The following is a 16,561-nucleotide window of genomic DNA, read 5'->3' on the forward strand; positions in this document are numbered from 1 at the left end:
GGGGAAATAAGCAGAAGTTAGAATGAAATTAATTGGGGAAAACTTGCAACAGATGCTGCTGTAGCCTATGATAGGTTGTGGTACGCAGATTTTTCCTCTCAGAGCGTTTTGTAGTGCAGTGAATGACAACAACACGCCTTTCAGCGGGTGAGCGAACGGGAGCGGGGAGCCCGCGGCGATAATGCTGCTGACGCCGTGCCGATGATTACCGTAATCAGAGAGCGGAGAGCGCGATTACTACCTGCGGGTACCGGTGGAGCAGAAAAGCGGGGGGGGGGGGCGCTTCGCTCTAATCCGGGCCTCTCCCATTGGCGTACGGAGCCCCTCTGGATGGCTACATCATTTACACACATCCACGAAGACCCTTTTCGATGAGCACCACGACACAGACGTTTATAAAAAAAAGTATGCTGCATTTTATTAAACAGTCGCACAGTGGAGACGCTACAATATTTCACAGGCAACACTTTGCAGAGTCATCTCAGGTGTAGCACTGCACACTTAATACCACAATTTATAGGGAATGCGATGTACAAAAAGACAGTAATGAAGAGACACGTAGCGGAGTACAGAGAAGAGAGGCAGAACTAACCCGGAGGCTCTGGAGATAGCTTGAATGATAGACGTTAGCTTGAATGTATATACAACTTCGAGGCAATGTATGACATCATTATAATACAGAGAGAACGCAGACTGTTGGAGGAACCCTTCACACCATATCACTACTAACTTTGGTTTGGTTACCTCTGCAGGAGGTAACCAAACTCAAAACCACCCTTTGACACCACAATGACACCTTAATTGGAAAGAGGTACCCATGTATAAACTGACTCATAAGTTGTACCTACGCCAGGATGGTGTGTGTTAGAGACATTAAAGAATTTGGTAAAAATTGATATTTACCCACTATTCACACACACAAACACACGCACGCAGCTCACACACCCCGAACAAACGCACACATGCAGGCATGCCTGCACACAGTGTTAATACCACAGAGGACTTTCTCTAATCATGCACAGGAAATGGATACTGGTTGATGGGGCTGCTGTATTTTCCTGCAAGCCCAGTTACCTGTCCAGGAGTGATCTAAAGGTGTGTCAGTGTCAGGTTAGTCACTTTGGAAAGGCTGCATTAGTTCAGGTGATTCTGGAGAGCTGTTAGTGTGTCACAGGTGAGTGTGTTAGTCCAGGTGATTCTGGAGAGCTGTTAGTGTGTCACAGGTGAGTGTGTTAGCCCAGGTGATTCTGGAGAGCTGTTAGTGTGTCACAGGTGAGTGTGTTAGTCCAGGTGATTCTGGAGAGCCGTTAATGTGTCGCAGGTTAGTGTGTCACAGGTGAGTGTGTTAGTCCAGGTGATTCTGGAGAGCTGTTAGTGTGTCACAGGTGAGTGTTAGTCCAGGTGATTCTGAAGAGCTGTTAGTTTGTCGCAGGTTAGTGTGTCACAGGTGAGTGTGTTAGCCCAGGTGATTCTGGAGAGCTGTTAGTGTGTCGCAGGTTAGTGTGTCACAGGTGAGTGTGTTAGTCCAGGTGATTCTGGAGAGCTGTTAGTGTGGCACAGGTGAGTGTGTTAGTCCAGGTGATTCTGGAGAGCTGTTAGTGTGTCACAGGTGAGTGTGTTAGTCCAGGTGATTCTGGAGAGCTGTTAGTGTGTCGCAGGTGAGTGTGTTAGTCCAGGTGATTCTGGAGAGCTGTTAGTGTGTCACAGGTGAGTGTGTTAGTCCAGGTGATTCTGGAGAGCTGTTAGTGTGTCACAGGTGAGTGTGTTAGCCCAGGTGATTCTGGAGAGCTGTTAGTGTGTCACAGGTGAGTGTGTTAGTCCAGGTGATTCTGGAGAGCTGTTAGTGTGTCACAAGTGAGTGTGTTAGCCCAGGTGATTCTGGAGAGCTGTTAGTGTGTCACAGGTGAGTGTGTTAGTCCAGGTGATTCTGGAGAGCCGTTAGTGTGTCACAGGTGAGTGTGTTAGCCCAGGTGATTCCGAGGAGCTGTAAGCAGTGTGTCACAGGTGAGTGTGTCATGGGTTAGTGTGTTAGTCCAAGTGATTCCGGGGAGCTGTAAGCAGTGTGTCACAGGTGAGTGTGTTGTGGGTTAGTGTGTTAGCCCAGGTGATTCCGGGGAGCTGTAAGCAGTGTGTCACAGGTGAGTGTGTCGCAGGTTAATGTGTTAGTATAGGTGTCGCGGGCAGCTCTAGCAGGGTTAGACACAGCTGCGAAAGGCATAGTCTGACGGTGGCAGCGACGGCAACATCTTTCTGAGACCAGACGGCCTATAGCCGCTCCTACTGATGAGAAACGACTGGGAGGATTTCTGAAAACTCATAATAGCAAGACGTATGAGATGCATGAGAAGCCATTCAAGACAGAAGAAAAATTAATTTCCATTGTAAGAGATTCTGCCATTAGCTGGAAAAGTTTAGTTAGGGGTTAGTGATTTAGAGGTGGACTCTGAAGGAGAATCGAAGGAGGGAGCAAGAACTTGATCGTCTACAGCCTGTCAATCAATCATTTCATGACAGATGACTGGAAAAAGTTCACAGAGAGGCTGATATTGGTTTTGCTCCAATATTTGTTTTCTGAAATTGAATGTCAGAGTTTTTTTGAAACCTCAGCGCCTCTATAACCCGCCAGGCCAGCTTCACTGTGACCCCAGTCATTTTTTTTAAAAGGGGTGTGCCGTGCTCCCCAAAAACCTTCAATGTGATCCCCCAGAATCCCCCCCCCCATGCTCAGACATTAGTTCATCCGATTTTCCCTTAAGATTAGAAGTGAGGAGACTGCAGCCCCATTTCATGTGAGTCTGCTTCTGTACACAGCTCAGTTATCTAGTTGTTGAGGTCGATAGAGCTCCATACAATCTCTGTATGGAGAAGAGTCTCTTTAATTATCAGAGATGAAGGAATAATGTTTCCTAGCATCTATAAAAGGTTCATTGTGTATTTTAGATATTTGTTTTGGCCCAGGTCTGATCACAAGGCTAACGTGCTAATAAAGACTGAAAGACAGTGGGGAATGAGAGATTTCCCCCAAAGCCGGGCGTTGCCTTCTCCTCCCTTCAGGTAGAGGGCGCCATCCTCGGGCCACATGACTGGGCAGCAGTGGCGGTGTCCCTCATGGTCAGTACCAGGCAGGTGAGTCAGTAGTTAGTAAGTGACTTGTGTAAAGGAGGGGTCACCTGGTGTCCCCGCAAAATTTCCATGCAGCTTTCTGAACCTGCTACCTATTTCTCCCCCCATTTAACTGCTTCAATAACTGCCCCCCCCCCCAAGCATTCTGGCTCAAAATGGCTGTATCTCCCAGGTGGGCACTACACATTGGTGGTGGTTGAGGTCAGTTTCCCCCCTTTTGAGACCATGAGATGAAAGGCGCAATATCAATGCAATCCATTGGTTAGTGTTGGGCTTTTCACCCGTGTGTTAGTGTTAGTGTCTCCCCCACACCTCAGGGCTGGGCATTACATTCATTACATTCATTTAGCAGGGCAGGACAACGTCAGACGGTTAGAGCAAGGCAGTGTTTTTGGTTAGCTGTAATGGAAGATGGTGACATTCTGCAGCTGTACAGCTGAAGCAAAAAAGACCCCCCCCCCCCCCAAAAAAAAGACCACGCCCCCCCGTCACCATGACAACAGGTTTTTTCAAGCAGAAACAGGAAGTGAGTCTGTTAGTCCAGAAGGCGGCCATATTATCAGGAGCTAGTTAGAGTTAGGGTTAGGGTTAGTTAGTTAGTTAGGGTTAGGGTTAGGCTTAGTTAGTAACGGAGAGCAGCAGGCAGCACAGAGAGAGGTAAGTTCCCCAAATGTCTGTCCATGGTAAAAATAACACTGTGCAGAGAAAATTGTGATCTTGTTTGGAAGGGAATCAGTAGAATTTGTTTTCCAGCTTTGTCACTGGTGAGCTAACTTTTTTTGAACATCATTTTTTTTGAGGGGATAATTGATTAGCAATTATGGCCAGGAAGATATTCAGGTAAAAATGCCTGACTAGGCAATAAGTCAATTTTGTGAAAAAATAATTAATAAAGCACAACCCTTCTCCACACAGTGCTTCGATGTGCATATTAATGAAGCTGATTTGACATTTGATTGGGACTTTACCAGACTGAATAACTTTTCTTAATGTCCACACGCTGTTTGGAATATCAGTGTGAATACTCATGTCTGAAAATTGCTCGGTCCAGTAAGTCCCTTGACAAACTGCGATCTGGCTACACTTTGAGCAAGCCCCTCTCCGTCCGACTTCCACTACACAACATGCATCACACAAGCTCCTCCACCATCTTTACAGTAATCACCAGAGTAAGCAAATGAAAGTGACATCTCCTTCCTAAAAGGCATTAAGACAGCCCCATAAAGCCACAAAAGATTATCCTCGGCTGCTGGTACTTAGCGATACTGCATCCCGTGAGCATCAGTGTCTAATTTTTATTGCCCCTATCAAAATCAATCAAAATCATGAATATTAACCAGGTGTGTCCGTGACATACCCATCGGACAGGTGAGTATCTGAGGGAGACAGCCTGTCCTCTTTGGCCTTTCGCTGTCACACTAAAAGTACAGAGGGCACAGATCAGACCTGAGTCTAATAACAGCCCTGCCATAACCGACCATTTTAAAATAAAGATCCTGCTAAATAGGAAAAAAATTCTTCTTTCATGTCATAGTGCAGGTTTGTTGATCAGCGTAGACATTTTGCACATTCAAATATGTACCGGAAACACAAAAGTATTTCAGGCACACATTTGACCCAGATCTGATGCACACCTGCACAACCTGAACTCTAACATGGAACTGTGAAACACGACAGGTGGGGGGCATGGCTCTCCCCCCCCCCCCCCCCCCCCCCACCCACACACACACACACACATCTGGTGTATGTGACTAAGCTCCTGTTTTTGTGTCGTGCCTTACAATGCATTATTAATCTCAGGCTTTGTATTGTGAGGTTTTTTTTTAAGAACAGCTGTCAGTTTGTGAAATCTGACACCTCTGATACCAAGTGTTGCTCGTTGTGGAATTCTGCTGAAGCCCAGCCCACACAAGAGAACCGACCAATCAAAGGTTAGTAGCAAAAACCGTTAGAAAACGTTAGTAAAATGTTAGAATCTGTTAGTAAGTCTGCTGGCACAGAATGCCAGGCTGCTGATTGGCTCCAGCACGTGTATGTGAGGAGAGCAGCATTTGGACACCTACACACACACACACACACACACACATGCACACACACACGCACACACAAATGCACACAAACACATGCACGTGTGCATAAACACACACATACACACACAGATACACAAAGACACACGTATACACACAAACACACACGTATACACACACATACACACAGGCCCATGCACAGACGTAGTCTTTTATGTGCGAATACACGCGCGTTGACAGACACTAGCAGCAGCAGGACAGTTGGGAGGTAGAGAAGGACCTTCACAGCAGAGAGAGATACATACACCAATGGGGGACACTTGTTTAGCAGGCTTGCCACAGACCCAGATTAGTTGGTTAATTTCTTGTTAGTAGATGTTAGTAACCAGGTCTACTGGTGTTTTGTTAGTCTTTAAACCACTGAGCTTTTCAACCTATAGGACCGTGTCCTGCATGCAGTTCACACCACACTGAGCAGATCGCTATTAACCCGGGAGAGAAGCCCCAGGGTAACGTTCCCACAACGTTAGCGCAACACACGATGCACTGCTGCGACACTGCGACACCATAACAAGGAGCCAGTGACAATGCTGTGCGGCTGTTAGCATGTAGCACATCAGAGATGACTGCGCAGTTTGTCCCAGTTCAGCCTCCTTAGAAGAAAGCAGCCGATGGGATGTGCTGTGACCTGAGTGGGCTTGTCTCACCCGTAAACACAGAACGGCTAATGGGTAAAATCACTGACAGTTTTTAGGCGGACAAGATCACCATCACCTGTTAGTCTGTTAGTGGTTTAGTTAGTGTTTTAGCAGGGCAAAACGCTAGCAAGGAAAAGGGGTTAGTGTTAATTTTGCAGGAAGGAGATTTTCACACGTTTCACGGTGAACATGATGCAGCACCAAAGAGGTGTTGTATTACACACAGACACTCTCTCATTCACTAAAGCATCTTATGGTTTTGAGATCAGTTCAACCCAATTGTATCCTGAAGATTTTAATCCGATTGTGCTTATCCAAAATGTTACAATGGCCTGAATTCAACAGCAAACATTTCTCCTTAATTCAGTAATTATGAATCAAAAATGTTAATTCTCTCCATGTTTCTCTCGATAGTCACAGTGTGAGGTCAGTGTTCACCAGAATGTATGAAAATTAATTTTCATAAAAGAAAATAACTGTCAGCCAATTCAATCAAATCAAAAGGACATGTATTAATTGAATCCAGACCGCTGTCTCAAACTCAGTGATCCATTTTCCAGTTCAAGGTCAAATCGTAAAACACGGTCCTAACATACAGAAGACATTTTAATGAATGAGAGAGTCTAAATTAATCTATAAAAGACGTCTCTAATATTCAAGTCAAAGACGCTTCCGTTCCCCAAAAAACCAAGTTATCTGATCTGAAAAGCTTCAGAGAAGGCTCACCATCAGGGAAACCTTACACTCACCACCCTTACCTCCCAGCACTAACCCTAACTAAACCAGCTTCAGCATGACATGTTAAAGCGCCATGCTAACCAAACCAGCTTCAGCATGACATGCTAAAGCGTCATGCTAACTAAACTAGCTTCAGCATGACATGCTAAAGCGTCATGCTAACTAAACCAGCTTCAGCATGACATGCTAAAGCGTCATGCTAACTAAACCAGCTTCAGCATGACATGCTAAAGCTTTATGCTAACTAAACCAGCTTCAGCATGACATGCTAAAGCGTCATGCTAACTAAACCAGCTTCAGCATGACATGCTAAAGCTTCATGCTAACTAAACCAGCTTCAGCATGACCTGCTAAAGCTTTGCGCTAACTAAACCAGCTTCAGCATGACATGCTAAAGCTTCATGCTAACTAAACCAGCTTCAGGCTTCCTCTCACCCCAGCACTGATCCACTGCTTACAGCCACGCCCACGTCCTGTCCATCCAGCTGTTTTCCCTCAGACTGCAGTTTGGGCCCGCGTTTCTAAAACACTTTGGAGTAAAAGCATTGATCCAGGGTCGTGTTTCCCATCTGTACGCCAGTCTCGCCCCACTATGAGCTGAAACGTTAAACTGATCCTAGATCAGCACTCACACGTCTCAGTTCCTGCCTCTGACTCTGACGCCAGTTTCCCTGCAGTCTCCAACATCGAGCCCCCAAACTTCAGATTCGATCCCCACTGCCAGAGCCAGCTCTCTCCTGCAGGGTGTGTTTTTTTCCCAGCAGCCCTTGCTGATGGGGGGGACGCATGACCTGCGCTGAAGATGGGAGAGGCGTGTCCCTGGGCTGTGTGAGTGGGAGCTGTCTGTCTGTCAGCCTCGGGCTCCGGCCGTGGAGCCAGGAAGGCCTGCCAAGGCGCTTTGATGTGGCATCACCGTGACTACTGATCAGAGCGAGGCTCGCTCACCTGGAAACTCTATCTGCACAGGCTCCACCACCGCGAGCGTGCCCACCAGCATGGCTTCAGGCTCCCACGCTGCACCGCCTACACGTCCTGTTAGCTTCCCTGAGTGCGTGTGTGTGTGTGTGTGTGTGTGTGTGTGTGTGTGTGCGTGAGTGTGTGTGTGCGTGTGCGTGTGTGTGTGTGTGTGTCTGTGTCTGCCTGTGTGCGTGAATGGTTGTGTTTGTCCATTCCTGTTTGCTGTGTATGTGGGCATGTGTGTCTATGTGGGTAGGTTCGTGCGTGTACGTGTGTGTGTGTGTGTACGCTATAACCCTATACACACAGACACACTCTGCTGCTGGCAGGGAGATCTTCGTTGCTTCTCTTCCTCAGCTGCCACTCCAGGCCTTCCTCTTCCCAGGTGATGATGATGATGGTGACAGTCCCGGCGTGGGGGATGGCACACTCCTCCTCCTCGTCTCTGCAGATGGGGCCCTGTGTGGGGTGGGGAGTGGACACTTTGACAGTCGCGTAGGCGGGGACTCACAGACCCACAGACCGAGCCGAATCCTCGGTTACTGGCTGATTCTGGCTGCTTGACAAACACAGGGCTCAACACAGAGGCAGTCTGACGGCCCGCGGGGGGGTGGGGGGGGGGGGGGGGGGGGCAGTCCTCAACTGAGGATGACAGTCAGACAGACAGAGTCCTGTAGGGCGGTCTGAGTCGTCACGGAAACAGACAGGTACTCTCCTTATCTAAGGAAACGAGTGATGGGAAAAGTCTAAAGACTCAGTAAGCCTCATGCTTTACTGAGGGGGAGAGGGAGAGGGAGGGAGGGAGGGAGGGAGCGAGGGAGGGAGGGAGAAGGAGATTAAGCGAGAAAGGGGGAGATAGAGAGGAGAGGTAATCTGTGAAATCAGCTGGTTCCAGGAGACCAGCCCTGAGCAGAACTCTCTAAATTTTGGATAACCCTGTCTGTCTGTCTGTCTGCCTGCCTGTCTGCCTGCCTGCCTGCCTGCCTGCCTGTCTGTCTGTCTGTCTGTCTGCCTGTCTGTCTGCCAGCGGGAGCTGTCCTGATGGGCACTTTTCTTTTTTAAGACCGCTGCGACCCGCCCAGTCAGATATGAGACTTTGAGAGGCGTAGAAAAGCGGATTAGTGGCTAATCTGATTTCACGCCGGTCCGTTTGCTGCTGGTTCCCTCGGGTGGCAGGGAACTGAAATGATTTGCACCCCCCCCCCCCCCCGTTCTCCCTCCGACAGGCCAGCAAAGAAACCCCCCACTGCGTGAGTAATGGGACAGAACCCCCCTCTGAGTGAGGAGAAATGTTTTTTTAAACCAGCCGAGATCAAAGATTCACTACAAACTGGATCATGCAAAGCAATTCGGCCCTCTGAAGTGACTCCAGTGCTGGAGGGGGCGTTATGACTGCTGGTTTAACTCCAGTCCTGGAGGGCCAAAGTCTCTACAGGTTTTTGTGATTTTCTTTAAAATCAGCAGCCAATTTAGGCCTTGGGAACAAAGTGTGGAGACTTTTTACCCAATCAGTGTCTTAAATGAAGCACTCAAGTGCTGAAACCAGCAAGATCCACACATGCTCCAGCCCTCCAGGATGGGAATTTGAGATCACTGCCCTACATAGAGTCTGCATGCGTTTCTGCTGTGAAGCTTAGTGCAATACAGCATAAAGGGTGTTAGTTTGTTGATGAGTTTGTATGTCCCACCTCTTCTGGGCATGCTCCCACAGGTCCAGGCTCCGTGTGGGAGGGAGGTCATCACCATGGTGACGTGAGATGCTGCAGGCATCCTGATATGGACCCCGGTATCCCAGCATGCCCCTGGGCTCTCCTGATGAGTAACAGAGTAAAAGAGAGCAGCAGGAACTGGAACGCAACCTCATTGACTCCTCTCCCAACCCTGGCACACCTGGGCACACCTGGAGACACCTGGGCACACCTGAGGACAGCCTCCAACAGGGGTTCAGCCAGGAGGCGGGCGTGGAGGTCAAACAGGCCACCTCAACCAGACGACAGGGAGTGCTGTGATTCCAAATACCAGTATAGACACATAGACACCACCCCCACACGCACGCACATACATACACACCCCCACCCACACGCACGCACACACACACACACCCCCACCCACACATACCCTCCCACCCCCCCACACACACACACACACACACGCACGCACACACACACACACCCCCACCCACAAGCACGCACGCACACATACCCTCCCACCCCCCCCACACACACACACACACTCACGCACACACATACACACTCCCACCCACACGCACACACACACACATACCCTCCCACCCCCCCCACACACACACACATCCCCCCACCCCCCCACACAGACACATCCCCCCACACACGCACAGCACAGCACACACACACACACACACCAGTGCCCAACAATGCTATGTTAATCTGACATTTACATGACTCAACGACAGCTCCTTTTTCTCTCCCTTTGTATTTTCCCTTTATTCTGAGTGACAGGCGCTGCCATCTCTAATGCTGACATACATATCCTCCCTGGCCACACAACAAAACGTTGAGTGTTAACTCAACTCTCACAGAGTACATTATGGTCCCTGTTGGACTCGTATACACTCTGTTAGAGTTGATTTAACAGTGGCCATTTTGTTTTGCATAATGACATTAAAGCACCAGGACACTCTCCTCTGGGGTTTTAGTCCCACACAGGTCATCTACAGAGAGAAGAACTGGAGCTCTCACACGGGTCATCTACAGAGAGAAGAACTGGAGCTCTCACACGGGTCAGCGGTCCAGCGGTCCAGAGATCAGCTTCCCGGCGGCGTTCCTGATCGTGTCCGTGCGGAAGACCCCTGGGTGCGGGATTTGGGCACGGAGCGGCTTCTCCCCCCGGACTCCGCTCAAAAAGACGTCCCGGATCTGCAGGTATTTGGAACACCTTTCAATTAGCAACACGTTCAGCCTTAAGAGAGCTGGCAGTTCATTAACTCAGAGAATTACTGTCCAGATAATGGCCTAGATTCAATATGGATGTTATTTCTCCACAAATAAATGCATGTTGCTTCAACAGACAACTCACAACAGAATTCTCCGGTTCGATACAGTTCGTTCGGGGAGTTAAATGGCTTGGAATAAATAATTCATGTTATTTTAAGAGGGGCCGTGTGTTTGCGTGTGCGCGTGCGTGCGTGCGTGCGCATGTCCTCTGGCTTGCCTCTCCAGGTTTTTGAAGCCGTTCCCCTTTAGTGAAGGTTCCCTCTCGCATCCCGCTGTCAGAAGTAGGCAACGGCGTTTCATCAGATAAGCGCTCGTCGCGACCGGCGGACGCCGCAATATCTCCAATGGAACCTCGCCTCGCTGTCCACCCTACCGCGTTTCATATTCACAGCATTATAATGGCGAATAATACTTGTTTCGCGTATTCCTGCTTGCGATAATATGATTACCCATGCATTTCAGTTTAATTGAGCCTCTCCATTGCGAATATCTTGAATAACTGCAACATAGCCTATAGCGTAGTAACCTCTAGCCTGATAATAATAATAATAATAATAATAATAAAATACAATTGACATTATCGTCGTTCTCTTACCATAACCATCGTCCTATTCACCGTAACCATAATTCAGTGAAACTTGCGGTGAAGGATTCGTAATGTAGGCAAAAAAGCCAGAACAGAAGCACTTTCTACATCATTTACACACTGCCCTTTTATTGCATTTAATGACAACACCACACCCCGAGCAACAATAGCGAACTGACGCGCCGCATAGTCCCTAACAGAGCCTATTCCAATTTCAGTTAGAAAGCTACATAAACAAATTGCGCACTGTTTTCTGTCTGCTATGTACTGCAAGTCCACCAAAACGTAAGCTATTAAATTATACACTATTTGCACAGCCGATGTCTTCCTTTACACAGTGGTTCGCGTTTGAAAAGCTATTTTAAATGGAACCAGTATTGATCATAATTTCCATCAAATACATCCATGGTTTTTTGTTCAGATTCTTTGTGGCACAAGCTGCTGTGTGCGCGAGTCTGATGGGATTTAACGGTCGCCTTACCTCTCGCGCTTCCGTTGTTCCGCGGCCAATGTTACCGCGCCGAACGCAATTCCAGACTCGCGACCATGTCAAAGGCGAAGCGCTGCGCAAGGTCTCGCGCCTCGAGCTGTGCAGAAACTCTGTGCCGCTGGACCGCAGAGAGATGGAGAGATGTGGGGAGGATCGCTGGGTGTTGCCTAAACTCCTCCCAGCATATGCACTCCCTCCCCCACCCCCATCCCCCATGCCCCTGTTTGTACTGTCGCAGAATCACATGCGCTAAAACTAAATATACTGTGTCCACATTATAGCATAACCTACATTATTTTGCGTTGGTAATGTTAATGAAATGTCGCATTTTTTATTTTCCTTCTGGTTGATGTACGTGAGATCCAGGCCATCTTTTTAAAACTATTATATATTTAGTTTAAATATTGACATTATAGTGAATATAGATTGACATTTTTAATGGCAAGTAACGTTCCAAACTAGCTACCAAGCCCTCCATCTAGATGTGGGATCAATCTGACAAAATGTATCCTTGGATATTTCTGAGGAAACTCACTTATTTCAAAATAAAATAGAAAATGATTCTTTCGGTGTTTCAAACTAATTTTCTTTCATTTTTTTTTTTGCCTGGAGGTCAAACTAGCTTTTGTTTTAGTTGGCTAATATTGTGGCCCTTTTCTCTGATGTTGAGAGTTTGGGGAGTGTATTTCTTGGGTACTACCTTGATGTGCAACAAGACCTGAAAAAAGTAAACCTCAGTAGCATTCTCATCTAACAAAAATTTTTTTTTTTTTTATTCTTTGTCGAATATCTACAATGGTCACAAGCTAGGTTGCGCACTGGGGGAAACCCCCCATTTCTATGGGGAGTTTTTTTTTTAATGAATGAGTATGACTGGGAAGCAATGGGAATGAAATGTATGGGAGCCTATGGAAGATGGTAACTTTTAATGATGGCATGGGAAAGAAGTCTTGGCGTGATTTGGAGGCGAGGGGCATCGTTGACATCGGGAACTTTGTCAGCGTTCATTCAGTTAGCTAGCTAGCTGGCGTTAGCTATACTTGCAATGGGGTAGCGCGTCATTCAAGTCATTCTGTAGGAAACAAGAGAGAGAAAAAAAACTCCCCATAGAAATGGGGGGTTTCCCCCAGTGCGCAACCTAGCTTGTGACCATTGTAGATATTCGACAAAGAATAAAAATAAAAAAAATTTTTGTTAGATGAGAATGCTACTGAGGTTTACTTTTTTCAGGTCTTGTTGCACATCAAGGTAGTACCCAAGAAATACACTCCCCAAACTCTCAACATCAGAGAAAAGGGCCACAATATTAGCCAACTAAAACAAAAGCTAGTTTGACCTCCAGGCAAAAAAAAAAATGAAAGAAAATTAGTTTGAAACACCGAAAGAATCATTTTCTATTTTATTTTGAAATAAGTGAGTTTCCTCAGAAATATCCAGAAATTTTCTGATGAGGCATCAACTGAGGCTGGGGAATTTTTACAAATCATGCATCTGGCAACCCTGGAGAGAGGCTGTTGCTGATTTTGCATATGCTGAGCTCTTCGAGGTGTTCCTATGCACTCCACGCAGCAGGTGCAGCACAGTGGATTTCTGTTGTCATTGTGTCTTTTAAAAAAATAAGGTAATTCATTTGAATAACGATGTCTGATGCTCCAGAGTAAGACTGAGACGAAGCTCATCTTCTAGCCCAGTCAGGGTTCCCACTGTTTTTTTTAAAGATGTTATTTTCCAGGACACAACAAGGTTCCAACAGACCCGAAAGAAATCGGTGTTGAAGTCCTGACTTAAAAGATGGGTCAGCAGGAGTATGTTTCACCGAATGTAATTTCTGGTTTTGATATTTTGCTACTGCTGAATTTCTATACCATCTTTAGTTTCTTACAGTTGCATTCTGTTTATTGTTATTGTATAGTCTTATTGTGGCTGGTTGCCCTAAACTATGATGATACAGTATGTATTTTGAGATTGTAATGATTGTTTAATTGGATGTTATTGTTGACCTTTAAATGCTTGCCCCCCCACCCACCGCACACTGAGGACCCACCACCCCAGAAGATCCTTTCGTGTTGGGTTTGGGAGACTGAGGTGATACCACTCACCACTACAAAGGTACTCCCATTGTGTATGTCGCATGGCGTTAAATGGTCATTTTCAATGTAACATTGAGACAATCGAATGCGGGTGCGTTGTGTAGCGCCGCGGGACAGCATCGAATCCACGTGGCTAATTACGCCGGGAAAATTGGACCGTTGAAAAGCTGTCAGCTTGGGAGAGAAGATGAGACGGGAGCCATTGCAGGGCAGCTGTCTGATAACGATTGTTCAACAGCAGAGTCAACAAAGAGGCAGACAAAAAGAACAAAAAGACGTTTGAAGGAATGACAAATGAGCCCGTCGGCAGATGCCTGCTCGCGCCTCTCAGGCCGCGTTTGCCGAGCCCAGGTGTCGACCGCTCATTCTTACGCGACCCAACGGTCGCTTCCACACTAATCACGCTCCGTTCCCCCGGCAACCAGGCAGCAAGGTGAAACCTGGCCGGAAGCTGGGAGAGAATCAATCGCTTCGGTGCGGTGAGGAGTCCCCCCCACTCTGTGCTATGGTTCTCGTAGAATATTATCTCAGATTTTATGAGGGTGCGGTTAGCGAGGGGATTGGATTTGAAGGAGACTGAATTCAGCTCGGTCCTGTTCGGTCTGCAACCGCTGGCGACGCATTTTTATCGTATAATTTTAATTGTGTATATTTTTAGAACGATTGACCCTGTCGAAATTACCTTTCTTCCCAGAGTCAAGCAATTTTCTGCCACATTAAATGCGGTGGCTATAATGACGGGAATGTTGAAAAGGCGGAGTGCTGATGTGCAGGTTTTGGGTTTAAATTGTGCTCATTTGGTCATTTTTGCTTGATTGACGTGTCAGTTAAAGCAGCTGTACAATTCATGCATAATGTGAGGACAGAAGGACTCCTGCAGTCATATTTACTGAAGGGTTTTGCATGGACAAAAGCTGTTTGTTCCAGCAAAACTAATATTTCAACCTATTTGAAAGTTAGTTTTAGGATATTTACTGAAGCACTCCAGGTTAAGCACCCAGGGTTCAAGGGCTGTGTCCCAGCTGGGAATCAAACATGCAACCTCTGAGTCACAAGCCCAGTCCCAAAGCCTTATGTTCCAGTTTTTTTGTGTGGCATGAGTCCAACTTTTGTGAGTACAGGTTGCAATGCTACGTTTTTTTTGTTGTTGTTGTATGACGAACTGAAGGGGGGGGGGGGGGGGGGGGGGGGGGGGGGGAATCCATCCATCACAAACTTCCACCTCCGGATATTGCAGAGTGTGGAGAACATTCCTGCTTCATCTGCAATTCGCTGGGGAATTCCAGGGGGCATTCTTGCGTGGAGGTTGGTTTGAGGTCCCGCCGCTCAGCATTTTGCGCTGTAGGTCACTGGATGGGAACTGCAGGAAATGAGCACTGGCCTGAAGAGAGGATCGTTACTGTCTCTTTCCGTGTAGCTGTCTTAGTCATCAATGAGTATGAGGTACAGACAGTAATATCACTTGTGCCGTTATTGTGAACAAGAACATAATGCATTGTAGCACAGCTGCTTTGTAGACGTGTGTGTCTGTGTGTGTGAATTTTTATTCATTCATTCCTGTAAAATGTATTCTGTTAAATAACTGAGTATCATTTTTTGGCTGGACCGCACCAGCAGGGCGAGCCCTACAAACATGAATGTCTGTGACTGAGTGACTGAGTGACTGAGTGATGAAGTTACACCATTGGTCGGCCGGATGAAGTGTGTTAGGTCCAGCCATGTCCTAGGTTTTGACCTGGTCTTGTTCTAGATTGATGTGCCCTTTTCTCACTTTGAGCACCTGACTCCATGAACGGGCTCTGCATGGCCCTGGTGTTCAGCATTGCTAATACACTGACCCAAAAGAGAGGCGATTCTGAGAACCAGCCACGTCTCCCCCAGCGATCTCACTCATCTTCAGGATCTTAATTCGGAAAGCCGTTCATTTAAAATCTGGGCCCTGGTCCAGGGTGAGTGCGTGAGAACTAAACACACACCTCCGAGCCAATGGCCCTCAACCCTGGTCTCAGAGAGTCAAAAGCCATCACGTGTTTTTGTTTTTAACTTAAATCTCACAACCAGTTGAGTCAAGATGAGTTAACTGTGGTGTCAACATGTTGGTTAATTAAGTGCTGCGTTATAGCAGAATCCAACAGACTCCTGCAATCCATGTAGTCTGTACTGCTGTTGTTGAGCTGGAGAAATTACATCAGCCATTTTGTTGATCTTACAACCTGTTCTGGGAAAAGAGTGTGCAAAGAACATTTCCCGAAATTGACTTCCCTTTGTTTGTCATTTAACCGTCTCCTCCTTCTCATCCTGTTGTCCTGTTTTTGTCTGTCTGTCTGTCTCTCTTCTTCCATTGAACACACATTGTTCCTCTCAAGCATGCACACACACACACACGCACACACACATCCTATTACCACAGCTAAGCTTTTGAAAGCCCATCTTCCGAATCTTCAGAGAACAGCAATTATTTATTCCATTTCCTTCTGAGAACAGAGTGGCTTTGTTACCATAGCCACCACACATTGACAAATTTATTATCTTCTTTTTTCTCCTTCATCTTCTTCCATTTTCTCCTGCTCCCTTCTTTCCCCCTGGCAGCCTGTCACAGCAAATATCTTCCAGCCCCCCCTCCTCCCTCCCACTCCCACCCCCCACCCCCCACCCCCCCCCCAAAGTGAATCCTCTGCACAGCTGGGGAGTGGGTACGGGTCACATCTAAATCTGAAACCATGCCTGATGCGCTCCCCACCCCCACAGCTTTCCGGCAACGGCCTGGAGCCAATACATCCTGCCACGGTCTTCTACTTCCTGTCTGAGCCTCACCTCAGATCTCTTCACCTCAGATCACTTGTCCGCCCACTTCTGTCCGATCCGTAGCTACAGCTTCTC

The 16,561-nt window shown here is 47.2% G+C and overlaps 2 long non-coding RNA genes across 3 annotated transcripts; one reads left to right on the plus strand and one right to left on the minus strand.

The window, feature by feature from the left end:
- Nucleotides 1-374: 374 nt before the first annotated feature.
- On the plus strand, nt 375-3,244 carry LOC118206804. Of its 2 annotated transcripts, XR_004761253.1 has the most exons (4): nt 375-1,257; nt 1,322-1,385; nt 1,448-1,511; nt 1,561-3,244. It is a non-coding gene; the product is annotated as an uncharacterized LOC118206804 (long non-coding RNA). The 2 variants fall into 2 exon arrangements; XR_004761252.1 differs by having other exon boundaries at nt 1,322-1,370; nt 1,497-3,244.
- A 4,225-nt stretch (nt 3,245-7,469) lies between these two features.
- On the minus strand, nt 7,470-11,772 carry LOC118206803. The gene is made up of 4 exons (XR_004761251.1): nt 11,583-11,772; nt 10,298-10,437; nt 9,232-9,355; nt 7,470-8,002 (listed from the first exon to the last, which is right to left on the minus strand). It is a non-coding gene; the product is annotated as an uncharacterized LOC118206803 (long non-coding RNA).
- Nucleotides 11,773-16,561: the final 4,789 nt, after the last annotated feature.

The sequence above is a fragment of the Anguilla anguilla genome, chromosome 10 (assembly GCF_013347855.1).
Source record: "Anguilla anguilla isolate fAngAng1 chromosome 10, fAngAng1.pri, whole genome shotgun sequence".
Classification (NCBI taxonomy): domain Eukaryota; kingdom Metazoa; phylum Chordata; class Actinopteri; order Anguilliformes; family Anguillidae; genus Anguilla; species Anguilla anguilla.